The following is a 27,574-nucleotide window of genomic DNA, read 5'->3' as shown; positions in this document are numbered from 1 at the left end:
AAAGGCAGTCCCGTTGAGTTCCAGCTCTCAGGTTTCACTGTATCACTAATAAAACTCACTTTGTCAGCACAGAGAGAGACGATCTCCCTGCATGACCCAGAAACCGTGATAAACGTGCCATACAGTGTGGTCACCCCCCAGACTGATAGCAGGAGGCGCAATGATTTGTGTGCGACAAAGTCTGGGTCCCAACATGATAAAATCTTCTCTCTGAGCGACTTCGCTGGGTCCTGACCATTTTCACAGATCTGCTTCTTTCTGGGGCTTTCAACTGTCTGCCCTCTAGAATGCAAGTCCCTAAGGGCAGGTGCTGTCTGTCTTCTCTGTGAGTCCAGTGCCACCTACAGTGCCGTACACACGGTCAACAAGTAATGGCCGAGCCCTCGCCACCGGGCCTCTCGAGGTGGTTCAGCTACACATCAATGGTGTGGAAAAGTGCAGGTTGATAGTTTAAAATGAAAATTGTAGAAGAATTTATTTTCATCAGATTGGGAGATGCTCTCTACAGCGTTGGTAAGAACACATTTCAAAACAGCCCTTGAGACTGACGTTGTTGGGTGTCATGGAGATGGTTCTGACTCATAGCAACTCACTATGACAGAGTAGAACTACCCCGTAGGGTTTTCCAGGCTGAAGTCTTTAGGGAGCACGCTGCCAGGTCTTTTCTCCCATGGAGCAACTGGGTGGGTTTAGCAGCTGAACGCTCAGCCATTTGTGGGACCCCTGTGCCTGGATTAATGGTAATTAACATTTGTATGGCCCCCTCATGTCTAACCTCTTCCAGGAACCCTTACCATGGTTCTGCAAGACAGCTCCTGGTGCCACACCTGCTTCACAGATGGGGATGTTGTGTTCGAGGGGTTAAGTCACTCGCCCATGATGACACAGGCTGGAGGTGTGGGTCTGGTTCTCCAAAAAACACATTTGTTTGAACGCCAGGGTGCTGAACTCAGCACATAGAGGGATAGTGAATTAGAGATGGCACTCACTTCTTCCTGAGCCTATGCCCCCTTCTCAGAGGGTCTTCTATGTCCCCATGAGTGGACAAGTGCCACACAATTCGCTGACTTGCGAAGCCCTGGCCAGGGCGGGTGGCCCAGCAGGTGGTGGTTTTCATCATGGCCTTGTCTGATTCTGGGGCACTTCCTGTGCCTGACATCCAATAGGGGTCTCTGAAGTCAGGATGGACAAGTGCTGCTCCCTGTAGGGACCAATCTCTTGCTCTCCAAGGACAGGTCTCCACAGGGCTAGCAGAGCCCAGGCCATTGGCTGCCCAAGGCGTCGGGCCAGCTCCGGCAGGTCGGTCCACCTGTGTGGTCAAAGCCACCTGCTGGCTCAGTGGAAGCGCCCCTGGCATTGCTCACAGGGGCTTGCCCCAGCTTTGCTCCCAGACAGAGGAAGCCCTGCCTCATCCCACCAGCCCTGCTGCAGATCTGGGGCTGCCATTTAAGTGTGAAGAGTCTGTATCATGTCCTAGCCCGCCTGCCAAGTGCACGTTCTAAGAGATCCTCTTTGTTCTGCACAGTATTTAGTATTTAGTTGTCCTCGTGGATGATGGGAGCTTTCAGCCCTGATTTACTTCCCTCCATGGCTTCTTTAGAGAGAAAACTAACTTTAGAGAGAAAAGTAACTGAGAGAAAATGTCTGCTTCTCTACTGAGCCTACACAGGCATCAGCTTTAGCCTTCCATCACTTGCTCTGTCTGCCCATGTGTTAGAACAAGCATCCGGAAGCTGGGGGCCAAGTCCAGTCATCTTCGATTAGCTGGTTCCTCACAGGCAGAGGCCCTCCGACAAGCCCAGGGGTTAGCGTGGGGTGCTCCATGATAGGTCAGGGAGCCAGGATGGTGTCGTTTGCTTGCCTGGAGAAGAACACGGGGCAGCCGGCAAGGTGGCTACTAGGTGTGTGGGTGCCGAGGGTGTCCCTGCATCACAGGGGGACACTAGGGCTGATCACATTTTTGGAATGTTCTTTTCTTTTTCTTCCTTTTTTTTCCTAATAGACTTTATTTTTCAGAGAAGCCTTAGGTTTACAGAGAAATTGCACAGAAAGTACTGAGTTCCCACCTACTGCCTTTCCTCTCTGAACTGTTTCTCCTGCTGTTACCACGTTTGCCTTCCTGGGATACATTTGTTACTAGTGATGAACCAATATTTATATATTATTAGCTAAAGTCCATAGTTCACATCAGGGTTCGCAGTCCTGTGGGTTTTAACAAATGTGTAATGTCACTTGGCCACGATTACAGTGTCCTACAGAATGGTTTCGCTGCCCTACAAATGCCCTGTGCTCCCACTGGTCATCCCTCTGCCTTCCCCTGGGCTCCTGGCCGCTATACCTTTTCAGTGTCTCTACAGTTGTGCTTTTTCCAGAATGTCACATGATAGTAATCATACAGAGACCTGGTGGTGCAGTGGTTAAGAACTTGGCTGCTAACCAGAAGGTCGACAATTTGAATCCATCAGCTGCTCCTTGGAAACCCTATGGGGCCATTCTACTCTGTTTTATAGGGTCGCTGTGAGTCAGAATTGACTCAAAGGCAACAGGTTTGTTTGTTTGTTTTCTTTAACCTAGCTATATGTGTTGAAGTTTCCTCCCTGTCTTGTCTTAGCTTGGTAGCTTGTTTCTTTTTTATTGCTGGATAATACTCCACTGTATGGCTGGACCACAGTTTGTTCATCCTAACCATTCACCTATTGGGGGACATCTTGGTTGCTTCTAATTCTTGGCGATTATGAATACCCGTTGCCTTCGAGTTGATTCTGGCTCATAGCAACCCTATCGGTCAGAGCAGAACTGCCCCATACAGTTTCTAAGGAGTAGAGGGTGGATTCAAACTGCTGACCTTTTGGTTGGCAGTCGAGCTCTTAACCACTGTATCACCAGGGCTCTGCGATTACGAATAAAGCTACTCTACACATTCGTGTGCAAGCTTTTACGTGGACATACATTCTCCCCTCGCTTGGGGATGGAAGGTTCTTTTCGACGCTGAGTCCAGGGTGGTTACTGGACTCCCCGGCAAGGAGGCCGAGAGGGCAGCTGCTGAAAGCCCAGCGTGAGTCAAGTCCTGGCATTGCCTCGTCCAGGCTCGGTGGCCTGGGAAAATCCTTGGCCTCTCTGGGCTCTGCACCTTCAGCCAGAGGACAGATGATTATGTCTACCCTGTGATGTGGTTGTGAAGATGAAAGGGGCAGGAGCCAGGGTCCTTCCTGTCATAGTGATCGTCGTGTTCACACACGGAGCAGGGGCAGGCGGAGGCGGGGGGGCTTCAAGGAGCTGCTGAGCTTCTGAAGAGAGGCCACCCCTCAGGCTGGCTGCTACCTCCAGCAGGCTGGGGCTGAGAGCTGGCATGGGCTGTGGGCAGTCTTCCCTCTGAAGGTGTGTTTGTGCCACTTCTGTTCTCTTTCCAGTGAGTGTCACCTGCGCATGAAGATGTATGTGCCTGAGCTGAGAACCCGGACTAGCGGATGCGTGAGCCAGCCAGAGCTCTGTCTCCAGGCTGAGAGCCACATGCAGGCTCCGGCCGACTGGTGCCCACCAGGAGTGCAGCCTCGCTGCCACTGGACAGGTGGGAGGACCGGGACCAGCCAATCGTTAGGGATGATACCACCTAGGATGGAGCTGGACTTGCTGTGCATATTCCAGATTGCTCCAGAATATGGCAGCTTGGTGAGGTGCTGGGGGCCGAATCCGCGCACGAAAAACAAAAACAAAAAACAATCCCAAACCAAACCAAACCATTTGCCACAGCGTGGACTTTGATTCATGGTGACCACACGTGTGTCAGAGTAGAGCAGTGCTCCATAGGTTTTCAAGGCTGTGATCTTTTGAGAGCAGACTGCCAGGCATTTCTTCCAGGGCAGCTCTGAAGGGGTTGGAACCTCCAGCCTGTTGGTTAGTGATGGAGCAGTTAACCATTTGCACCACCCAGAGACTCTTATTCTATGTACCAAAAACCCAAACCTATTGTCGTTGAGTCAATTCTGACTCATAGCAACCCCGTAGGACAGAGTAGAACTGCCCCATAGGGTCTCCAAGGAGTGGCTGGTGGATTTGAACTGCCGACCATTTGGTTAGCAGCTGAGCTCTTAACCACCGTACCACCAGGGCCCCGGTCCATGTACAGTCATGCTTAATTACTCTTTCACTTTCAGTAGCCTTAATGTATTATTTTTCCATGAAAAACCCAAAAAGCCACACCAATAATCATAGCTCTGCTTGTCTGGCAAATAGAGAAAGACAGGCCTGTCTTCCTCTTTGGGGCTTTGTGGTTTAAACACCACCACCCTTATTTCTCCTGTCACCTACCTTTGGCTGTAATGGCACTGTGCCCTCAGAGATGCTCCATAAAACACCCCCTGGCTTCCCATGCCAGTCACAGAACTCCTGAGGTAGAGCTCTGAGACCCCAGATTCGGGGAGAAGGGGGATATTTTATGACCATTTTGACAATGTTGTTACTGCAGCTATAAATTAAGAAGTAAAATGACTCGCATATTGGGTATCGATACACCATGCACAGCAGGAATGCCCTTGGAAATACGTGGTGGACACAGACGGAGGGGTGCCAGGCCTGTGGGCTGCGTGAAGGGACGGACTCAGAGTGGGGAGAGACGGGGCTGAGAACAGACTTGGACTTGGAGCCGGGGAGGATGGGTCAGATGCAGTGTCATCTGCATGAGGCTGGAATTCCCAGGATCCCCCGGCCTCGAGGTGCCTTGTGATGCCCTGGGTGGGAGGAGGGGCTGGTGTTTCTCTGGTTGGCACTGAGCTCAGTACGTTAGCTTTGCTCCAACCAGGGCCTGGGCCAGTGTGGCTCCTGGTCCCTGAGTCCCATTTTCAGTTCTCAGTTCACTTTTGAGCTGCTCTGGTATCTTTGTTGGTGACCTCCGACATGCTTTGTCGTTGTTAGCTGCTGTGAGTCCGCCCCCAACTCGTGGCAGTTCCACGCACAATGGAGCAAAATGCTGCCCTGTCCTGAGCCATCCCCATGATCGGTTGCAGATTGGACCGTTGTGATCCACAAGGTTTTCATTGGGTGATTTTCACAAGTAGATCACCAGGCCTTTCTTCTGAGTCTTTCATAGTCTGGAAGTTCCTCTGAAACCTGTTCAGCATCATAGCCGCATGCAAACCTCCACTAATGAGTGGTGGCTGCACGTGAGGTGCGCTGGCTGGGAATTGAACCCAGGTCTCCTGCATGAAAGGTGAGGATTCCACTGGTGAACCACCACGGTGCCCATGTGCTTTAGACTTTCTTGTTCTGAGCTTCCAGCTCTCGATGAAGTTGTCCCTGGTTTAGAAGCAGGAACTTATATAGGTAAATAGGGAGCTGCTCTCCAAAGGCAGCTGCTCTCCAAAGGCATCTTGGGGGGTTCCTTTCGGAAAATGAGGAATTATCCTTCCAATGGTACACAGCTGACCAGTGCAACTAGTCCAAGCAGGACTTCAGCCCAGGAGGGTGGGTTCTCTGCTCCCAGCTGGACTCTCTGAATAACCCCCCGTTCTACACTGTGAAGAATGTGGTCCCACCTTCCCCATCTCCCTCACAAGATAGCCTCAAATAAAGAATTTGGACAGCATTTTGAAACCCACAAAGATTTGCCCACATGAGTCATTATCTCATTATTAACACACTGAGTATTTTTGAAAGAATGTGTGTTTTCTCAGATCAACTCTTCGGAGTAAAAACAAAATCAGTGAACAAGGCCAAAGTCACACTATTAGAAAAACAGAACAAAACAAACAACAACAGATTGACCGTTTGGCTTCCTAACACAAGCTGGTGGCAAGAGCCGATAAGTAGTCTGGGTTAAGCTTGTCATTTACAGGCAGCCGGCGCTTGCTCAAAGCCTCCCATTGGCCTATCTGTGCTCAGCTCAGTTTTGCAGTCCCACCATCTGTCTGTCAGTTTGTCGTACTGTAGTGTCTTGTGTGTTGCCGTGATGCTGGAAGCTATGCCACAGGGATTTCAAATACCAGCAGAGTCACCCATGGGAGACAGGTTTCAGCAGAGCTTCCAGACCAAGACAGACTAAGAAGAAAGGCCTGACGATCTACTTCTGGAAGTTGCCGTTAGGTGCGGTGGAGTTGGTTCCGACCCATAGAGACCCCACGTACAACAGAACGGAATATTGACCGGTCCTGCGCCATCCTCACAATTGCTGCTATGTTTGAGACCATTGTTGCAGCCACTGTGTCAATCCGCCTTGTCAGAGGTCTTCCTCTTTTTCACTAACCAGTCACGATGTCCTTCTCCAGGGACTGGTCCCTCCTGATAGTATGTCCAAGAACGTGGGATGAAGTCTCCCCATTCTCACTTCCAAGGAGCACTCTGGAAAACCCTACAGATCACAGAATATTATCTGAGACTTCGACTTGCTCAGTTTGGACACATCGTCAAGAGGACTGATCCCTGGAGAAGGACATCATGTTTGGTAAGATGGTGGGTCAGCGAAAATGAGGGAAACCCTCAGTGAGCTGGACTGACACGATAGCCACGACAATGAGCGCAGTGAGCTGGATCAGCACAATAGCCACGACAGTGGACTTGAGCTTACCAAGCATCATGACGATGGCACAGGACCAGGCAAGTGCGTTTCATTACACATGAGCTGGGGCCAGCTTGACAGCAAGCAGACCTGTTAGCTGAAGTGCAGGCACTTAGGGGACGTAATTTGCCATCTAGTTTGGTGATACGGTGCTCTTTCCCCGCTTTCTCAGACACCATGACTGTTCCTGACCACAGATTGTGGCCATCACTCTGCAGATGTCCCTGTTTACAGACCAGTAGCCAAGCCCAAGAGGCCCCAGGCGCACGGGAATGGGGCTGGCCCAGGACTGGTGCCCTGGCCTCCGGTCTTTCCAAATCAGCCAGGTTTCCACACATCATAGTTAGCCAGCCATTGGGACCATTTCCCTGCTATTATGGTTACATTGGCCGTGTCTGCGAGACAGAAGAGGCTATGTGGGTGGGAAGGTGTGCTCCCATGAGCCGGCCTGGGACAGCCTACAGATGAACACCCGCTCAGGCTCCTGGCAGGGGATGAGCAGCACTGGCCGAGGACACAGTCTGTGGCTGGCTCGGTGCAGCCTCGCTCGGGTGCCTGGCTCCCGGCCCTATGCTCCACCTTGCCCTCCAGTGGGTCCTCTGGCCTGAGCTCTTTAGGATTGGCTGGTGCCTGGGCTCCTTACTTTCTCTATGAGTGGCACTGATGGGTGCCTGGGGACACTTTTCAAGGTCCTTTCCTGTGTGCAGCCTTCTGGGGCTCCGCAAAGTCGCTATCCTCTGTCCCTTGGCCACATACCTCCATCAGGCCCTGAGCACCAGAGGGATGGAGTCCCTGGGTGGTGCAAACACTTGGCTGCTAACTGAAGGGTTGGAAGTCCGAGTCCACCCAGATGTGCCTCAGAAGAAAGGCCTGACAATCTGCTTCTGAAAACTCAGCCACCGAAGACCCTATGGAGCACAGTTCTACTCTGATGCACAGTTCTACTCTGACTGGCAACTGGAACTGGAGCACCTGGCCAGTTACCTGGCCATCTCCGTCCCTGGAATGGGGTTTCTGAAAGAGCACCTTGTATCCCCATCGCCTGCCCCCTAGCGGTAATAACCACATGTCACTGTGTTAACGATATGTAACTGACTTCTATTCATCATGTGTTGCATTCTAGACATGGCGCTGAGAAGCTTATCAGGTGTCTCATTTAACCTTACAATGGCTGTGGTGTCACGAGGGGCTACCTGATCCTTCATGGTACAGATGAGGAAGCAGGGGCCTGGGAAGTCCACTGACTGGGCCAAAGCTCAGAAGGATGGAGCAGGGAATGGACCCAGGTTGACTGCTGTGCTTTGTTTCCTAAATACTTATAGGAAACAAATACTAAGTGAGTGTGCACAGTGGGCGCGGAGTGTGTGCTGACCCAGTACAAGAATGAGTGGACAGACACCTGCTGCCCAGATAGCCACAGCTGGCAAAGACACTGTAAATGGGGGCCAGCTCCACACCCCTGCGGCCCCACTGCCCAGCAAGACTACCCTGCCCGTTGGCTTCCCTGGGGGCTGAGCACCCAACTACTATGTGTCCTATTCTGCCAGCTCAAGAGGGATTAGCTTCACTGTACACCTGGGGAGGCTAGAGAGCATCAGAGGCCAGCATCCCTGCTCCCTCCCTGGGAGCCTGGACCCACACCAGCCCTGGACACGGGGACCCCAGGGACAGTCCAGAGCCCGATGGGACCCCCAGCATTCCTGCTTCCTCTATGTGGCCCTGACCCACCCCAGCCCTGGACCCCCAGGGATAGGCCAGAGCCCGCTGGGACCACAGGGCCCCTGTTCCCTCTCTGGGAGGCCCTACCCACCCCAGCCCTGGACATGGGGACCCCAGGGACGACCTGGAACCTGATGAGACCCCAGCGTCCCCACTCCGTCTGTGCGGCCCGACCCTCTGAGCCTGGCCAGCCCCCATTACAAATGGGCTGGCTAACCGGGCCACATCCATTATCATTAGCGCCTCTCTGCACGCAGGTCCACGAGGGCTGCCAGGCGAGGGCTGCGGCTGACTGCGCGGGGCCACGCTCCGCTGCAAATGAGGACGAGCAACACCTGCTCTAGGGCTTCGCGGCCGCCACAGTCATCCTTCACATCTCATGCAACACTTGTTCCGTCGGTGGCTGGCACGGCCCGGAGCCTGGCAGCCAGCACCACACGCCCCTCCCGCGGCCCTCCACTCGTCCAGCTTTGAATGGGTTTTCAAAGGAGCCCTTTAAAAATGCATCAATCCCCCATGCAGCTATTATGTTAAGGGTTTAAAAAAGAAAAAAACTTTGCCTCAAAAATGAACTTTTTTGGCAATTAAGATGGAGTTGTGAAATATTAATTGTTCACTAATGGCATTCAGACTCTACCACAGGGTGTGAGTCGTTCTCTCAGGACTTCTTGGGAATAGGCAGGGAAGGGCCAGTTTGTGGCTGGCTGTGGGTGGCAGGGGGTCTTTTCTCATTCCAGGCACAGAAGCTGTCCCCTTCCTAATGGGGAGGCTCCATTCTTCTGGACAAAGGCCAACAGCCTGAGACCCAGGCGGGACCTGCCTCATGCCTGGCCCTGGCACCCGGGGGCGGGGAGAGGCTTTGGGCTTCCTGGGCCTGTTTCTGCCCGTGTGAGCAGTAACCTCAACACCATGCATGCGTGCACACACACACACACACACACACACACACGCTCACACAGGCTTACACACATCACAGATACGCCTCACAAACTCACACTCAAGTGCTCACATACATACACACACTCAGTCAAACTAAAAAGCCCAAACTCACACTCATATGCACTCACACACTTGTGTTCACATACTCTCACACACTCACAAATAGTCACACACTTGTGCTGTCACCCTCACACACACACACACACGCGTACCTATTGTTTCCCTCTAGTTGAGTCTTTGTGCTTCCGTCAATCTATGAGTTAGAAGGCTCCATGTGAGTGAGAAGTTTACCACGGCTTACAGGGATTTCTGCAAACAGTCTACCCCCAGTACACTGGATCCCGGCTGGGCTTTGGTCCTGGGGTCCACGACAGGCTCTGTGAGCTTTTGGGGTTCCACAGAAACCTGCCCAGGGAAGAAGTCCAGCTCCCTGTTGGGTGGCAAGAGTTCTGGGGCCTGGAGGCACCTATTCATGGGGGCCACCCTCCTTCCAGGGGCCCCTCTGCTGCCTTTCACTCCAGGAAGCAGACACCTCAGGAGGGCCGGCCCCACCCTGTGGTCAGGCCTTATGGTGACCGTGCCCTCGTCTTGGCTCTCTGCCAGCAGGCAGAAGGAAGGGGCTGTCCCTTGGTGCAGGGACCCACCTGCCCTGCGCTGCATCTCCCCTCTCCGTTTCTGTCCACCCCCTGTCTCTGTACCCATCCGCCAAACACACCACCCCCCTTAGAGATCAGGGACCGTGTCCTCCAGTTTGGGCTGCCCAGCCTGCCTGGGTGCCAGGAGAGTGTCCCTGCTCAGGAGGGTAGTGCAGCCTCCACCGAGTGGGTGACAGCCGTGGCACGTGGACACATGCACTTCCGTAGCAGGCCTTGGAAAGAGCTGGGAAGTCAGGTGACCCTGGCCAACTGGTAGCTTGACCTTATTTTCCTGACCTTGGGTCCTCAGGTGAGTTACTTCACCCCTCTAGTCTTTGGTTTCTTTGCCTCCAAATGGAGATACTGACACTTCCCTCAAAAGGGTTTTGTGAAGACTTAACGAGGGCAAGTAAACAGAACATGTAGTCCTGAGTCTGACGCTCAGCAGGGGCTCCATAAACAGAAGCTTCTGTCCCCTCTTTCTTTAAACGTGAGCTGCTTCTTGCTGCTTCTGTTCGTTGGGCCTGTTGTCGGGAAAGAATGTGGTTTATCAGTCATTTACACTTTAGTATGAACTTAAGAGGGGACATTTGAACAATTTAAGAAGAGGAGATCCTCAATGTGAATATGAATTTTGGGATTGCTCTTGCTGAGTAATAAAATATTTTTTTCTCTGTGACCTTTTAAGCATTACCCTTTGAGGATAGTGGGTGATAGATTACTGGGCAAAGGGCTTCCTGGTGGCCACGCTCATCACACTGGCTGAGGTCTGAATGAACTGCAAGAGAGTGCCCGTGGCTTAAAGAGACTCGTGAAGAAGCCTGGGGATGATGATAAGGGCACTTGGCAGGAAGGGGCTGCAGAGAAACCAGTTCCAGGGTTTGTCCTAACCGCCTTGTGGATCCCAGGTCCTTCGGAGCACCACGGGGGCAGTCATCCACGTGATCTCTTTCCATCCGTCCTCAGTGTGGCCTGTCCCGATGAATTCCGCAGTCATTCCCCGCTTGCTGTTCTGATGTGGAAAAAGTCGATTCATTTTGAAAGTAACTTTTCAAAACTCAGCAGGAAAAAGTTTGGGTGACAGACAGCATGAAAAGAACTGTTCTGCCTGTAGGCTCCTATGCGTGTGTCCACTCCTGGGGGTGTGTGTGCATGGGTGTGTGCATACAAGCGTACACGTGTGTGTGTGAGCGCGCGCATGTTAGAGCGAGAAAAGCGTGAGGAATCAGGTGATGTTTTTCCACCAATGAGGCTTCCTTTGCCTTTTCAGGCGTGTTGTTCAGGAGTTAAAGAAAGACCACAGACCTGTTGTTGTTCTTGCTGGTCTGTCTTGTCTTCTGTCTGTTCTTGTCACAGAGCTTGAGTTCAGGTGGGGCTATGTTGGGTACTTGGGGCTGGTGGAAGGGTGACTGGGGAAGCAGCAAGGATGAATAAGACAACCCTGTCTTACGAGTACATAGTGCGGTGTCAGGAGATTTTTCCGTGAGATGTGTTCTTGCCTTCAGCCCTCGGCTCGTGGGGGAGACACGAAAGGCAAACCACAAGCACAACTTTGGTTTCGCTGTAAACCGCTGATAGTTTAGATGTGAAATCCATGTGGCCTATTCTGGAGAGCCTTGACTTGGCAAGGAAGGGCCCATTCCTCTTGACGTGCGGGAATGAGCTTAATACACAAACCACACATGGCTTTTGCTTTTCAATAGCGTATTTTTATTTATACCGAGGTGCCTCACTCAAGAACAAGTGGGGGAGGGTCTCCCCGGCGCTTAGCTCAGTGCCTGGTTTTTAGGAGGCCAACAATGAAGACATATCCCATGAATGAATGGAAGCTTCTGGGGCCTTTGCTTCAAGCCTGGACTTAAACGTATCTGGTGTGGGTGACATTCCAGACCCCTGGACAGGACTGCCTGGGTGTGAGGATTTTATTCACTTCCCGGCTGCGTTCATAGGAGAAGACCACTTCAATTGTTGTGCCGTTTTAGTTTTTTTTTTTCAATTGTGGTGAAATACATACATACATATATATAAGATAAAACATTTGCCATTTCAACCATTTCTATGTGTATAACTTAATTCTTGGCTGATGTTGTGGCACTGTGACCACTGTCCCTTCTCAGATTTGTCCGGCCACCTTACTAGATGTATTGCTATGCAAAATCCACCCTGGTTTCCTTGTACTGGGTGATGAGGTCAGACGGCCAAGTGTTGTGTAGACACAGGATTTGTTTTGGCTTGCTCTAACATTAGTTGCTTTCCTGGTGTGACATCTTGTCAGTGTGAATGTGTGTGTGTGTGTGTGCGTGTGTGTGTGTGTAGTGAAGATTCTTAAGGTTGTACAGTGAAGCCCGTGAGAGCCAGATCTCGACTGGACTGCCTTGCTTTTCTGGGTCTCACAAGTTTTCCGCCTCTGACAAGGTGCAGTCTTACTACTTTTCTGTTGCTCATTTTAATGGAAAGTATCTGAGTTTTCCTTCTCTGACAGATTTCTGCCTTACACAGGTTCTGGCTTTCACAGGTTCGCTGTAGAAGGAAAATACAGCCCCTCTGTAAACTCACCTCCCTGGCTCAGATCTCCAAGATGGAAGCTGTGTTTGGAGCACAGGCTCCTGTTTATGGAGCATCTGCTGGGTGTCAGACTCGGGGCTACCTGCTGTGTTTACATGCCCTCGTTAAGTCTTTGCAGGGCCCTTATGAGGGAGGTGTCAGCATCTTCACATAGGGGTGTGTGTGTGTTAGTTTGTGTGGTATCTATGTCTATGTATGTGAGCAGAGTATGTGTATGTCAGTGTGTGCAGTGAGTGTGTGAGCTAGAGTGAAAGCAGGAGCGTGTGTGAATATGGGAGTGTCTGAAATGTGAGTTTGTGAGTGTGTGTGAATGTGAGCCAGTGTCCGTGTGATGCTGATACCACAGGCAGTCTGCCCTCCCACCCACACCTGTGTCAGGCACTATCGTCCATGCTCTGGAGCACAGCCTCACCTGGACTATGGTGTCTAGTGGGGGGCCACGATAACCTTACAGCTGGCATACTTGAGCTCAGAGTGAGGCCAAGCTCAGCCCGCGCCCTGCTATTCCACGTCCAGCCTCCTGCCAGGTTTTCACTGACAACCTCGCCACCCCTTTGCTCTCAGCCTCTTGCCCCAGGAATGGGGCTGTGGGGTTCTTGCTGGCTGTCGCCTAGCTGGAGAACAGTCCCAAGGACACAGGAAACCCTGGTGATAAGTCGAGTGCCCCTCCCGGCTGCTGGTCAGGCACCTCCCTGCCCAGGCTCCACCCAGCAGGTCTGCTTCGGCTCTCAGGAGGCCCAAGAAGGTTGGTGTTGTGAGAGTGATACCAGCATCTATTTGCTGTGCATGGAGTGCGTTTCAATACCATCTCACCTGATCCCCACCACGTCACGTCCGTTTTACAGATCAATAAACCGAGGCACCTGAGATAAGGAGTGGCAAGGCCATGAGACTGTGTTTTCACAGGGCTGCATTGAGCCCTGGCGGTCTGGCTCTGGGCAGGCCAGTCTCCGAGGGAGAGACCCAGGCTTCCTTACCCGCCTCCCAGGCTTTATGCTTTCTGTATACCTTCTTGGTTAACTTGGGATCTACCCCGTTGAAAGACTGTTTCCAAAGCCACGGTTCAGGAACAGTGAGGGATCCTTGGCTCTTTGGGAGCCCAAACCCTGCAGCTGAGCAAATTTGCTCATAAATAGTCCCAGCCCTACCCCTGCTCAGTGAGGAAGGCACCTGAACAGCTGGCCTGAGCTGGTGCCGGGTGCCGCACTCACAGCCCCCACCAGTGGCACCTGTGTGAGTCCAGGGAACATGCTGGAAACCAGCTGCCTTCTGCCCACCACCCGTTACCACCATTTCTCAATCCTGGCCTCTGAAAACACCAGAATCTAAGAGAGAAAGGAAGACGAAAAGGAAGCGCTTTCACAGAACAGGTTTGGATTTGGGAGGCTCTGCTCCCAGATCAGCCCAGGGTGGAGCCTGGACTTTCTGGAATTACACACATGTGCACAACCATGTGCACATGCACACACACACCTACACACATATGTACATATGCACACACACGCACACACATGCACGAGCACGCACGCACACACATGCACACACACGCGCGCGCACACACACACACACACAAAGGAGGGTAATAGCAGTTCTTTTGAGCAATTCCTAAGGAAAGAGGGTTTGTTGTGTGCTGTCGAGTTGATTCCGACTCAAAGTCACACCATGTGACAGAGCAGAACTGTCCCATAGAATTTTCTAGGCTGTAATCTTTGCAGAGGAGTTCTGGTGGTGTGCTGGTTAAGCGTTTGGCTGCTAACCAAAAGGTTGGCAGTTCAAATCCACCAGCTGCTCCTTGGAAACACTATGGGGCAGTTGTACTCAGTCCTATAGGGTCACTATGAGTTGGAATCAACCCCACAACAACTGGTTTGGTTTAAATTTTTAATCTTTACAGAAAGAGATTGCCAGGTCTTTCTCCCGGGGAGCCACTAGGTGGATTCAAATGCCAACCTTTGAGTTAGCAGTGGAGCGCTTAACCACTGGGCCACCAGGGCTCCTTAAGAAATCAGGGTAGGTGGGCATCAAACCCCTGCAGTGTTGTGTGACAGAACTTCAGCCCCATGCCTCTCTCTGTCTTGGAGCTGAGGACACATGGCCTTTGTGTCTGCTGTGATGCTCCCAGAATTCCAGGACAGGCCTTCCTGCCTGGCCGCCTCCCTGCCTGGCTACCTCCCTGCCTGGGTGCCTCCTGTGTTTCCGAGGGAAAGCAGGTGGCTGGAGGGCTGCACTCTCTTAGTCGTGGGATCTCAGTGCCGCCTCCTCTGAGAAGCTGGACCGGTAGCCAGCCTCTCTGCATCTCTGCTGTGCGTGGGGGGATTCATGTCCCCAGCGTGGCGGGTCAGCCCACAGGGCAAAGTCCAGTATTGATCGCCAAATTAAAGCCAATAAGAACCTGGGCAGGTGAGAGGAAGTGTCAGCCCTTGATGGAAAACATATTTCTTTTTCAGGTTTAAGTAATGGGCTGCAGGGAGGCACACCTGTAAATTATCCAGGAAGCCTCCCTCCACCACTGATGCACCCTGACAGCTTTACTGGAGTCTATGAAAATGAGTATTAAAGATGTGATCTGTAGGCTTCTTTCCAGGAATTCCAATCTGGTTTCAATAAAATGGAAACACTGATTGGAAGTGAAGTTGCCTTCCGGTTTTGCCTTTGGCTATTGTGTGCTCATTCGTGAAATGACTGAATTCCACAACTACTTTTAATATTCACCTTTTGAGTTCATCTCCCACACTGGACACATTGGAATGATTAAAATAGCAGCAGCTCCCCATGCTGGGTCCTCTCTGATTTAAAACAGTCCAGGTGCTGGAGAAAAATGAGTCCTCCTGGTGGGGCCTCGCTTTCTTTGCATGAAGTTGCTCTGCTGCACATCGAGGGTGGAATATTAATGGAAGAAAAAATAAAATAAAATAATGCTCCTTGAGTAAATGCCTTGGGGAGGGGGGAGATTAAAGTTTGGTGCACGGCAGAACTTGTGCTGACTATGAATTTGACTGCGTTGGTTTCTGGACTTTTCTGCGTGGAGCCATGCCTGCAGCTGCTGGAGTAACGGGGGCTGTGGGCTGACTTGTCCCTCCCCAGGGGTGTCCTCCAAGGTCAGTCCTGTGTTCTGAGCTGCCTTGGGTGGGCCTTTCCCAGCAGGGAGTGGGATTACACTGGGCCACCCACAGTTCTCTGCCTCACAGACCCCCGGGGCCTCCTGGGCCCATTCTCCAGAGGGCACGCCAAGGTTAAAGAGCTTAGAGCACCACCAAGTCTAGGGAAGTTAATTGGTTGATCCTTCCAGCCCACCTCCACCAAGCCCCCTCCCCTCCTGTTCAAACCGCTGAGCTAAGGAGCCACAGAGATGTCTCCTGTTGGACTTCTCTGGGGTTTACTAGAGAAAGTGGGTAAGCTCTTTGGCTTCATTTCTGAGCCAGAGTTCCCCATCCTTTGATGGCAAGGAGGAAAGTGTTGGCAGGTCTCACACCACCTCCTCCATGTTTGGTCAACCAAAGTGATCATGGACCTACACCCTGGGGGATTGGGCACCACGGGGAGGGATGGACTCATTTTGAAATGGTGCCTGTTTGTGGGGTTGTAAATGTTGGCTTATTTAGATGCAAAATTCACATTTTGTGTTTTCTGATCATCTTCAAAATCGTGAAAATAGTTTTCTGTCATTTAATTTGGTATGACATTTTGATGTATACTTGTTGTTGGGTGCCATGGAGTCTATTCTGACTCATAGTAACTCCATGTGACAGAATAGAACTGCCTGTTAGGGTTTTCTTGGGGGCAGTCTTTATGGGATTAGATAGCCAATTTTTAAACTTAAGGACCCACTGGGTAGATTTGAACCAGCAACCTTTCGGTTAGCAGCCAAGTGCTTAATTGTACCATCAGGGCTCCTTTTTGTTGTATGTTATTGCTCCTCATCTGAGGACAGTTCGGGAGCCTGCACTTTGGTTCTAAATGACTGAAGACACGGACCGTGTATGTACGTGCTGACTACACCCAGGAAGAGCCTCATTTCTCATCATGATGGGCGGGTGTTCTTAGGTGCTGGAATGAAAGACATTTTTTTCAACGAACAAGTACCCTCTCTTGAGCCAAGAAAGCTGTGTGATGGTGACAACCCAGCTGTTGTTGTTAGGTGCTGTCAAGCCGGTTCTGACTCATGCCAACCCTATGTACCATAGAATGAAACACTGCCCAGCCCTGCGTCATCCTCACCATCGTCGCTTTGTTTGAACCCATTGTTGCAGTCACTGGGTCAATTCGTCTCATTGAGGGACTTCCTCTTTTTTGCTGACCCTCTACTTTACCAAGCATGATGTGCTTCTCCAGGGGTTGGTCCCTCCTGGTAACATGTCCAAAGTACGTGAGACAAAGTCTCATCATCTTCGCTTCTAAGGAGCATTGTCGCTGATCTTCCTCCAAGGTAGATTTGTTTGTTCTTCTGGCAGTCTGTGGTGTACTCAATATTCTTCACCATAATTCAAATGCATCAATACTTCTTTGGTCTTCCTTACTCATTGTCCAGTGTATGCATGTATATTTAGTGACTGAAAATATCACCTAACCCAGTTAGATGAAGACTATGACTCATGTACAACCTCTACCCCTGAGGACTGTGTAAAATTTAGGACATTAGTTGGCCCTTCCCCTTGTGGACAAGGGTGGCACTGGTGAGCACTGTGCTGTCCCGTGGAAACCCTGGTGGCATAGTAGTTAAGAGCAAAAGGTCAGCAGTTTGAAACCACCAGGCGCTCCTTGGAAACCCTATGGGGCAGCTCTATGAGTCAGAATCAGCTCCATGTCAACAGGTTTTGTTTGTTTGTCCTTTTTTTTTTCGTGCTAACCAATACTATAGCACCCAGGGCTCTTTAAATTTAAATTAATGGAAATTAAATAAAAATTTAAACCCAATTCCTTGGCCAAACTAGGCATATTTGAAGTGCTCAACAGCCACATATGACAAGTGACTGCTAGATTGAAAAGTGCGGACGTAGAATATTTCCATCATTGCAGAAGGTTCTATTAGACATTGCTGGGTTAGAGTTTCATCATGATCCAGCGAAAATCATGACAAAGACAGGGTTTCATTCCAGACCAAATTTAATTGAAACCTTATGGTGTGAGAGTGGCCCTGTTAGCTGTTGACAAACTTTGATGTAAGTGGAAATTTCCCATGGGGAGTCCAAGACTAAACCTGATCTCGAGTATTTTAAAGATGAGCTTGGCTAATGATGGCTCTGCCAAAATACTTGTGACTGATAGAAGCAGAATGGAATTCGGAGCAGTTCCAACATCCCAAGTACTCAAGTACTCGACCCACTGACATTAATGACACAGGAAAAAATGCTTCACATTTTCTGCAACATTATTTTTTCTTTGGTAGCTTGGATGTTTCCTGCTAAATCCACTATTCTACTTCTAGGGAACCATTCCCCCACTGGCTTCCAGCCCCCTGGTGCAGAGGTGGGTGATGGGCCCTGGGGAGCTCATCCCTTAGAGCAGCCCTGTGCTATGCTCAGTCAGGTGAATGCTTTATTTCCAGCAGTCTACACTTTTTCCACCCCCTGTCTGTAGTTTGTCATACTGTGGTGGCTTGCCTGTGGCTGTGATATTGGAAGCAATGCCACCAGTATTTCAAATACAAGCAGGGTCACCCATGGTGAATAGATTTCAGTAGAGTTTCCAGACTAAGACAGACTAAGAAGAAAATCCTTGTGGTCTATTTCCCAAAATTAGCCAAGGAAAATCTTTTGGATTACAACAGAACATTGTCTGACTCATTTTCTTCGGATATACCATCAGAAGGGATCAATTGCTAGAGGACGACATCAAGTTTGATGAAACAGAGGAACAGTGAGTGTGAGGAGGACCCTCAGTGAGATGGATTGGTACAATAGCCTCAACGATGGATTGGAACATGCCAGTGATCGTGTGGATGAAGTAGGTCTGGGCTGTTTTAATCTGTTGTACATAAGGTCACCATGAGTCAGAGTCAGAGTTAATTCAATGATAGCTGTCTGTCTGTCTATGTATCTATGTATCTACCTACCTACGTACCTACCTACCTACCTATCTACCTACGTACCACCTACCTACCTACCACCTACCTACCTACCTACCTGTCTACCTACCTACCTACCTACACTTTGTCAAGACATGGCCTTATGTGGAGAGATTATTTTTATGCACTGCAACCAACAACAACAACCCACCTCTCTGCCCATCCCTCAAAGCCCAGCAAACTCAACAGAGGCCTCTTGTAAGTCAGGTCCAGGGTCTCAATCCACCCTGCTTGGTGGTTGCCCAGTGACTCAGGCCCCTAAGGACCACTCTTCTCTGTTCACCTGCCCAGAGTAGGCTACATGGAGGTCAGGTCAGGGACGTCCCTGCCATCAGAGCATTCGTCGCCCAGCTGAGCCAAATGACCAGCAGAGGAACAAGGGATGTAGGGCCATGCTGGGATGTACTGCTGTGTGTTCCATGGACTGGCGAGGCTGGTGGGCTTCAAGAAGGCTGATCCATGAGGGTTGAAACAACAGGGAAGACTGGAGCAAGCAGTGGAGCCCCGAGGACCCATTTCTCTGTTACCTAATTATTACCGAGCACCTGCCATAGTCCCAGAAGTGCGCTTATCACTTCCTTATGTTTGCCACTTCCAATTATTGAATCAAGCCTTGATGTTAGTGCTGCCATCTCCAACATACAAATGAGGCAATGGAAGCTGATAGGTGAAATCATGGGCCCCAGGTACTCAGAAGCCAAGTCTCCTGAACTGGAAAGCCAAGGGCTGCCCTGAAGGCTGGGTTTGGTTGGGTGGGGAATTCCAAGAGGAGGAGGCCTACTGGGTACGGGCTTTCCCAATACCAGGATGCGTCATGGAAGTCAAGCAGGGCTTAAGCTTGGGCCACCACCTGGCAGTAGGACTGTACCATGTGGTCTCTGCAAATGGAGCAAGCACCCCCAGCCCATCTTGGTGTGTGAAGAGGGGCTGCCTCCCTGGAGTTGCAGGCTAGTCTTCAAAGGTAAGCCCAATGAGCCCAAAGATGGCCGCCATGATCCTCTCATCCAATCCCTTTGACAGATGAGTTGCCCAAGGCCAGGGAGGGCTGCTGTTGTTAGCCGCCATAGAGTTGGCTCATGACTCACAGCAACTCCGTGCACAGTGGGACGAAATGCTGCACGATCCTGTGCCATTCGCATGATAGGTTGCAGATTGGATGGTTGTGATCCATAGTATGTTCATTGGCCTATTTTTGGAAGTAGATCACCAGGCCTTTCTTCCTAGTCTGTCTTAGGCTCGAAGCTGTGCTGAAACCTGTTCAGCATCATAGCAACACACAAGCCTCCACTGACAGACAGATAATAGCTATGCATGAGGTACATTGGCCAGGAATCAAACCCAGGTCTCCTGCACAGAAGGCGAGAATTCTACCACTGAACCATTGCTTGCCAGGGAGGGCGGACCTGGCCAGTTACCCAGAGATGGAAGTCAAACCCAGGTCTCTGGCTGTGAACCCATATAAGAACCAACTGGGGGATCAGCCATGGGGCCAGGACACCACACTTGTCTTTGGCACCCTCAGGACCAGTTGGGGTATCTCTGGGAGCCGTCCGAGGCCAGCATCCAGGTCCTAGCCCTTCAGCTGGAGGTTTCCCAGTAGACTGGAGGTCTGAGTGCTTGCCTTGTCATGGGGGAGGTGTTCTGGGACAGGGACTACATCTGCAAAGTGTATACCTTTACCAGTGTGGGGGTTTGGCATATGACTCTTCAGATTGTAGAGTGCTTGGAAGCCTAGGATCTCTCCACAGCCGGTTCTGCACGTGCAAGGCTTCGATGTCACCATGGGGAAAACCTATAGACAAAGCTGTTTTTGTTGCAGTGCCGAGTATGCAAATTTAGTTAGTTACTTTTAGTTTTATTTTAAATTACACACGCGGAGGAGGGTCATCACACTCTGCCTGGGCCCCTGGGTACTTAGTCAGTGCCCCGTAATAGGAGATCATTTAATCAAGCCACTGTTGACAATCAACAGAAGCCACATGTCTAACCCAAATGCCGTCCCAGTAATTTGGAGAGATATTTTAGTTGCCGCCCCTCCCAAATCCTGGGTGGTGCAAACAGTTAAGCATTTGGCTGCTGACCAAAACATTGGAGGTCCGAGTTCACCCAGAGGCCCCTCAGAAGAAAGGCCTGGTGATCTACATCTGAAAAACCAGCCATTGACAACACCACGGAGCACAGTTCTGCTCTGACAGGCGTGGGGTCGCCAGGAGTAGGAGTTGGCTAGAGAGCAACTGCTTTGGTTTTCTTGGGCCTCCCAAAGCAGTGCATGTTCACACGTGTGTGTCAATGTGACAAAAACGTACTTCTGTCATGGCCTGAGGACACTTTATTGTCAGTGTTTAGTTGTCTGCATCCACTCTCTGCCATCAGCATTGGGAGGGCAGGGCCTGGGTCTGACTTGCTCCTCCCATTTCCAGTGCAGGGAACAAACCTGGACCATCGGGGAGCCACCTGGGTCTTGCCATCATCTGCTTGGTCCCTGTGGTACAAGGCCACCTTGCCGGGTGTCTGTGAGAGACTCTTGGGTTAAACAGCTGACTTGTGGGTCTACCACTCTCCCCCCACCCCCAAGTGGATGCTATTTCTCAGGCGTAGCTCTCAGGTGGGACAAGGGCTCCCCCTCACCCAGTGGGCCTCGTTCCCCAAGCAGCTCTTTCTCTCCCTGAGCCTATATGTTTTATGAGACGTGGCTTGACACTCAAATGCAGTGGTGGCCCAGACCTCCTGATACCCCTAAACTGACTGTCTTTGACAGTCACGGTGCACCCACGCCCCACCATGCAGCTGCGCAGGGCTCACTTAGGCAAAGAAGGTGCTCTGGAAGCCTCTCTCATCTCTTCGAAAGAGCCTCCCATTTCCTTTCCAACGACTCTGGCAGCTTCTTTCAGCAGTATGTGCCAGCACAGGAAGAAGCAGGGAATGATCACGGGGCCGCGCCTGGTTCAGCACAAAGGCCCCTCGCCTTCCACGGCTCGGCTCTCCGGATGCTGTGCTGGGGGGCGTCACAGGCGACAGTATCTTCTCCGAAATCTTCATCCACAGTAAACACTGCTAACTACCAACTCATAAAACCTATCAGCTGGGTTTATGACTTTTAACAATCTTTCCAATAGCACTATAAAATAAAGGCAGATGCCATTTTAAGATCTTATTATTGTCAAGGGCCGGCTTCTCCAGCAGCACCTGCTTAGCGGCAGTCGGCTTGTTTATGGCCCCTTCTTTTATAGGTGACAGCTTAAGGTGGCTCTTCTCCGGTTACAGCGAATTCTCCCCCAAGAGGCCCCCACGGTGTGCACAGTAGGTGGGCTGGGCTTCTGCTGCCATCCCGAGGAGGAGTCCCGGGGTTCACCTGGGTCCCTTGCTGACAGCCTCGCCACACACATCAGGCCCTGCCAAATGCTCTGCCATTAATTTATGATTTAAAGTAATTAACTTTTGCTGATTAAAGTAATTATTTCAAGTGCGTTGCACTTGGGCCCAAATGATGCGCACAGCCCCAGTCAGCTTGGAGCGAGCAGCGTGCCAAGTGTGTGGAAGTGGCACCCGGGACGGCAGTGGCTCCTGCCTGCCTCGCAGACCTGCCGTGTTTATGGCCAGCTTGTACTAACTGCTCATTTCAGTGCCTGGCTCTGGCAGCACGTTGACACAGTGTGAAACCTTCATCCGGTAAACAAGACAAGCCCTGCTTGGTGACACCGGTGACAGCGGAGGCTGCTGAAATGCACCTTGCCTCCAGCCTTCCAGAGGTAGCATGTTTTAGTGCTCTCTTGCTTACCCAGGTTGTCCCTTAAATGATGTACAGCTTCATCTGGCCTCAGCCAGGAATGCAGAGCCTGTGCATAGCGGGAAGCCACCCCAGCCCCCTTCAGAGAGGGCAGGGCTGGCCAGCCGCCCTGCAGGAGCCTGGCTCTGTCTGGGGAAGCTTGGACTAGGTGATGTAGAGAGACAGAGAGCAGGGCCCAGGGGCAGCGGTCTGCCCCACTGTTTCACATCAGAGCACTTGCCACAGTGATGGCAGCCCTTGCCGGCGGAGGTAGAGTCTCTGCTGTGGGTGGCTTCAGAGAAAGGCACAGGAGCCACGTCAGGGAGCGGGAGGGTCTCAAAGCCAGGAAAGTCCTTCCAATCCCACCTCTCTCCCATTTCCCGGGAGGGGACACCCAAAGCTGCCTCTCCTGTTGAGCATGTGGGCCCTTGGCACAGGCTGTTGATGGCAACAGGAGCTCTTAGGGCCCCAGGCTGAACACAGGAGTCCCCACTATAAAATCCTCCCAAACTCCACCTCTCTCCCACTGCCCTGGAGGGGACGCCCAAAGCCTTGCCTCCTGTAGAGCAAGCGGGCACTCGGCACAGCGGTGTTGATGTGAACAGGAGTGTCTAAGGTCCTAGGCTGAACACAGGCGTTCCCCACCCCCCGCCCCACTGTAAAACCCTTCACCATCCTATCATGCTGGCCCCCATTGGCATGCACCTTGTGTGCCCCAGGGGCTGGGTGAGGACCTCAGGATCTTCTTGGAGGTCTTAGAAGGGGAGTGGTGAGACCTACCCTCCAGCTGAGGCACACACGGTGTCATGAGGTGAGAGACTCACCCGGGCCATGAAGCGAGTGGAACCAGGACTCAGACCCAGTCCTCCTGCCTCCAAAGTGCCAGAAACAGGGGCTCTCTTCATGTCTGTCTTTCAGCCCATTTTACACAATCCGGAGTGGCATAGCGGTCTCCCCTGGAAACCTGGTTTTGGGAACAGTCACGGCTCCTTGTGCCATCCTAGCCTTCAGAAATGGGAATGGCCTTGGTGGCCCCCAGTCCAGCAGGGTGAGGGTGCAGAGCCCCCACCTCAGTGCTGGGACTTCGGAGGAACTGGACGGTTTAGGGGCTCCCTTCCATCCTCCTGCTCCTTGTTCTTCAGGAAGGCTGTTTGGGGACTAAGCTTGCATTTTTATCTATCTTTTTGTCATTATGCCAATGCCCTGGGCTCACAGTGAAATGACGAGGAAATCTAGTTTTGCAAGTAATAAAGTGCCTGCCGGCAGTGAGCCCCAGCAAACCATCTTTCACCCTGATGCTGTTGAGGAAACATCCCGGAACACAGTCATGCCAAGGACAGCCATGGGCATGCTGGCAGTCTCCCTCTGACCACGATGGCCGGGTTCTAAATAGCCCACTCGACTTTTGGGGAATTAAGTGCTCTTCACGAGTGCACGTGGATGGACCAAAGGGGAGCATCGCTTTTTGTCCAGAAGTCGGGCTCTGCCAGGGTGCTTGGTCTGATGCCCCATCCTCCTGGCACCTGCCTGCCAGGGCAACACTCCACTCCTCTCTTGCCTGCAAGTACTGCCCAAGGTGCCAAATGGCAGGCCTGGGAAGCAAACCAGCCAGAAGAGAGCAGAGCGCAGGGCTGTGGCGCTTGGTCCAGGAGTGAGCAGAGAGTGGGGCCATGGCGCTTGGGCCACGGAAGCCGGAAGGATGCTTCCAGCACAGGATTCTCTGCGGTGGCTGCTGGCACTGCCCTGGCCTTAACCAAGAATCTCAGAGCCTGAAGATGGCTGCCTTGGCATTTTTTGAGGACCTGGACCCAAATTAAATAAAAACTGTGGGAAGCAAATCTAGGAAAGCTTGAGGGGGGTACTGATAGGATGGGCAGGCTGTATGATGGGTGCTGGGGATGTGGCTGACATTTTAGCCAGTTCATACTGGAGAATCTAATGCCCAAAAGGGAAGCAGGGATTAAACCACCTGGCTTACAGGCTAGCACAGTTAGAAAAATTTCTTGTTCTTTTGTTTGTTTGTTTTAGGTAAAAAGAATGAAATAAAAAGAACTAAAACAAAGCAAAACTTTAAAAAGTTGTGTTTTGCAATCCAATTTGATTTGTCCTGTTAGGCTTTCCCTACCCATCTGTCCATTTGTCGTACTCTGGTGGCTTGCATGTTGCTGTGATGCTGGAAGCTATGACACTGGTACTTCAAATACCAGCAGGGTCACCCATGGTGGACAGGTTTTAGCTGAGCTTCCAGACTAAGACAGACTAGGAAGAAGAAGCTGGAGGTCTACTTCTAAAAAAAAATTAGCCAGCAAAAACCTTATGGGTAGCAGTGGAACATTGTCTGATAGAGTGCTGGAAGATGAGCCCCTCAGGTTGGAAGGCACTCAAAAGATGACTGGGGAAGAGCTGCCTTCTCAAAGTAGAGTTGACCTAAATGACGTGGATGGAATCAAGCTTTTGGGACCTTCGTTTGCTGATGTGGCACGAATCAAAATAAGAAGAAACAGCTGCAAAATTTGTTAATAGTCAGAACATGGAATGTACAAAGTGTAAATCTAGGAAAATTAGAAATCGTCAAAAATGAAATGGAATGCATAAATGTCTATATCCCTGGCATTCGTGAGCTGAAACAGACTGATATTGGCCATTTTGAATCAGACAATCATATGGCCTACTATGTTGGGAAAGACAAATTAAAAAGGAACGGCTTTGCATTCATTGTCAAAAAGAACATTTCAAGATCTATCCTGAAGTACAATGCTGTCAGTGATAGGATAATACCTGTACTCCTACAAGGAAGACCAGTTAATAAGACTATTATTCAACGCACCAACTACTAAGGCCAAAGATGAAAAAAATGAAGATTTTTACCAACTTTTGCAGTCTAAAATTGATCAAAGATGCAATCAAGATCCACTGATAATTACTGCTGATTGGAATGCAAAAGTTGGAAACAAAGAAGGAACAGTAGTTGGGAAATAAGGCCTTTGTGATAGAAACAATGCCAGAGATCATATTATAGAATTTTGCAAGACCAACGACTTCTTCATTGAAAATACCTTTTTTACAACAACATAAATGGTGAGTACACACATGGACCTTGCCAGATGGAGCACACGGGAATCAAACTGACTTTATGTGGAAAAAGATGATGGAAAAGCTCAATCTCATTAGTCAGAACAAGGCCAGGGGCCAAGTATGGAACAGATCATCAGTTGCTCATATGCAAGTTCAAATTGAAGCTGAAGAAAATTAAACAAGCCCACAAGAGCTGAAGTATGACATTAAGTATATTCTCACCTGAATTTAGAGACCATTTCAAGAATAGATTTGATACATTGAACACTAATGACTGAAGACTCAGATGAGTTGTAGAATAACATCAAGGACATCTTACATGAAGAAAGCAAGAAGTCATTAAAAAGACAGGAAAGAAAAAAAAAAAGACCAAAATTGATATCAGAAGAGACTCTGCACCTTGCTCTTGAACATAGAGTAACTAAAGCAAAGGAAGAAATGATGAAGTTAAGGAGCTGAACAGATTTCAAAGGGCAGCTCAAGAAGACAAAGTATTATAATGACATGTGCAAAAACCTGGAGTTAGAAAGTCAAAAGAAAAGAACATGCTCAGCATTTCTCAAGCTAAAAGAACTGAAGAAAAAAAATTAAGACTTGAGTTGCAATAGTGCAGAATTCTACAGGAAAAATATTAAAGATGCAGGAAGCAGCAAAAGAAGATGGAAGAAATACACAGTCACTGTACCAAAAAGAACTGGCCAACCTTCAACCGTTTCAGGAGGCAGCATATACTCAGGAACCTATGATACTGAAGGCAGGAGTCGAAGCTGCACTGAAGGCATCGGTGAGGAACAAGGCTCCAGGGATGGAGGGAATACCAACTGATATATTTCAACAAATGGGTGCTGCGTTGGAGGTGCTCACTCATCCACGCCGAGAAATTTGGAAGACAGCTACCTGGCCACTTGACTGGAAGAGATCCATATTTGTGTCCATTCCAAAGAAAGGGGATCCAACAGAATGCAGAAGCTATTGAAAAATATCATTAATATCAAGCTCAAGTAAAATTTTGCTGAAGATCATTCAAAAGCAGTTGTTGTAGTACGTGAACAGGGGACTGCCAGAAATTCAAGCCAGATTCAAAAGAGGATATGGAACGTGGGATATCATTGCCGATATCAGGTGAATCTTGGCTTAAAGCATAGAATTCCAGAAAGGTGTTTGTTTACCTGTGTTTTATGGACTATGCAAAAGCATTCGACTGTGCAGGTCATAACAAATTATGGATAACATTGTAAAGAACGAGAATTCCAGAACACTTAACTGTGCTCATGAGGAACCTGTACGTAGACCAAACGGCAGTCATTCAAACAGAACAAGGGGATAGTGCATGGTTTAAAATCAGAAAGGTGTGTGTCTAGGTTGTATCCTTTCACCATACTTATTCAATCTGTATACTGAGCAAATGATCCAAGAAGCTGGACTACGTGAAGAAGAACAGGGCATCAGGATTGGAGGAAGACTCATTAACTACCTTTGATATGCAGAAGACAAAACCTTGCTTGTTGAAAGTGAAGAGGACTTGAAGCACATACTGATGAAGATCAAAGATTACAGCCTTAAATATGGATTACACCTCCACATAAAGAAAACAAAAATCCTCACAACTGGACCAATAAGCAACATCATGATAAATGGAGAAAATATTAAAGTTGTCAATTTGGTTTGCAGCCATAGCTCTTAACCACTATACCACCAGGCTCGGGGTTACCTAGAGGGGGTCCCTAAACGCAACGGCAAATAGCCTTTCAGGAGCTGCAGGGAGATTTGACACATACAGATGGAAGAGGCAGAGATTGAAGTGATGAGGCCACAAGCCAAGAAGGCGAGCGGCCACCGGAAGCTGAAAGACACAAAGAAGGATCTTTCCCTAGAGCCTCCAGGGGGCGCATGGCCCTGCTGATATCTTGGTTTCCACTCAGTGGTACTGATTTTAGACTTTTGGCCTCCAGAACTGTGAAAGAATGCATTTCTGTTGTTTTAAGCCACCGAATTGAGGTCATTTTTTACAGCAGCCATGAGGTGATGGATCCAGTAGATGAAGGCATTACTAATCCACCCTAAACAGAGGGGCAAGGTTGAGCTGTTCACTAGGCAGCTACCATGGTGCATGTGATAGTAATGTGATATGTCAACTTGGCAAGGCCATGATTGTCAGTATTATGTAATTATCCTCCATGTTGTGATATAATGTAATCAATTCCATGATGGGGTCTGATATAATCAACCAATCAGTAGTAAGAGGAGTTTCCCCAGGGGTG

Source organism: Loxodonta africana, chromosome 16, assembly GCF_030014295.1.
Source record: "Loxodonta africana isolate mLoxAfr1 chromosome 16, mLoxAfr1.hap2, whole genome shotgun sequence".
In the NCBI taxonomy this organism is placed as follows: Eukaryota; Metazoa; Chordata; class Mammalia; order Proboscidea; family Elephantidae; genus Loxodonta; species Loxodonta africana.
Note: the sequence above shows the minus strand (reverse complement) of the source record.